We start from the raw sequence: 1,343 nt of genomic DNA, 5'->3' as shown, positions 1-1,343 counted from the left end.
GGAGGGGTGGGGAGGGGAGGGGAACGTCCAGTCTCCGGCGGCGCGTGCCGGTGCGGGCTCAACAGACTAGCATTCCTCACCCTTGTGTCTGCTGTGAGTGTATACTGACGGTGTGAGTGAACAAAGAAATGGTGATATTTATTATTATATCTATGCTATTATCAATGCCGATGCCGACAAATGGCGAATGCCGTTTCCCTGATTAACTCGCGTTCAATTATATGTGCAGGGAAGTAGACCCTGCGGTCTAGCTCCACTGATGGCTCACGATTTATTGTTATCAATTTAACGCGTGATGGTTCGAGAGGCTGTTAATTGTTATTCATTTTATTGAAGCACATTGATATCACAGGTATCAAGTACGATCCTGTTACACATTTTGCATCTCCTTGTTTACTGTGGCTGATTTTTCGTCCGAGCTAGCCAGCCAAATGCCCTTTAGCTCTGTGACTTTTGTACCACGCCCACAAGAATACAGGAATACCTTACCTGTGTGAATAACAGGTTCGCCTCACGCGAAAAACATGTGAATCTTATCTGTAACTGTGACATGCCGGTTATGTAACATGATCTCTCTTACGTGATTTTGAGGTTTTTAATTAGAAAATGTCAGACCCTTGGGATGTCGACGAGAAACGTTTCAGTGTCGAGCACGCATTAAACAAGTTGCATTGATTTTGTATTGTTCTGGGCACTCTCAGACGGTCACGCTTCTGGCTCCACCTTTAGTAAATGGATAACAAAAGTCTGAAAAGACTCTTTTGATTTTGATTTCATCATTTAACGAAATATCTCTGTACCGCCATCAAATAAGGTACATTTTACTCGCGAATTGGCAAAGTTTCCAATCTGGTCTGTTGAAAGCCATCAAACTATAAACCCTGGTCCCGTTCGCGAGTCTTCGAGGGGATGCGATGATTGCAACTTTCAGGCCATTCACGGAAGCTCAACATCGCTGGCAACATGGCTATGACAACCTCTAGCATGTTGGCCTCTGCTTTGTGCCACCGTTATTAGGAAATTTCGTTCCCCCTTCCGGTGTCCAAAAATTGACAATCTATGAAATTTGTCCATCTACGCACGCCATTGAAAGCGAATTAGGTCCGTAAGTGACATTTCAAGCGAGGATACATGACTGTTGCAGTGAAAAAGTTTTGTTGATACTTCCCGCCTGTAAAATGAATTTATCTCGGAAGTGTTACCTAATAAATATATGTCATAAACAAATTGGCGTTTGGGCCCAGTTTTGGCACTAACTATAACAAATGTAGCATGTTATTAAGTTAAAAGTAGTTTTTATGACTATTCTAAAGCAAGGATTAACGAAAGTTCTTTGCTGCATT

The sequence above is a fragment of the Amphibalanus amphitrite genome, unplaced genomic scaffold (genome assembly GCF_019059575.1).
Source record: "Amphibalanus amphitrite isolate SeventyFive unplaced genomic scaffold, NRLGWU_Aamphi_draft 000403F_arrow, whole genome shotgun sequence".
Taxonomy (NCBI): Eukaryota; Metazoa; Arthropoda; class Thecostraca; order Balanomorpha; family Balanidae; genus Amphibalanus; species Amphibalanus amphitrite.
The sequence above is the reverse complement of the archived record's forward strand: the minus strand, read 5'-3'. Positions refer to the sequence as shown.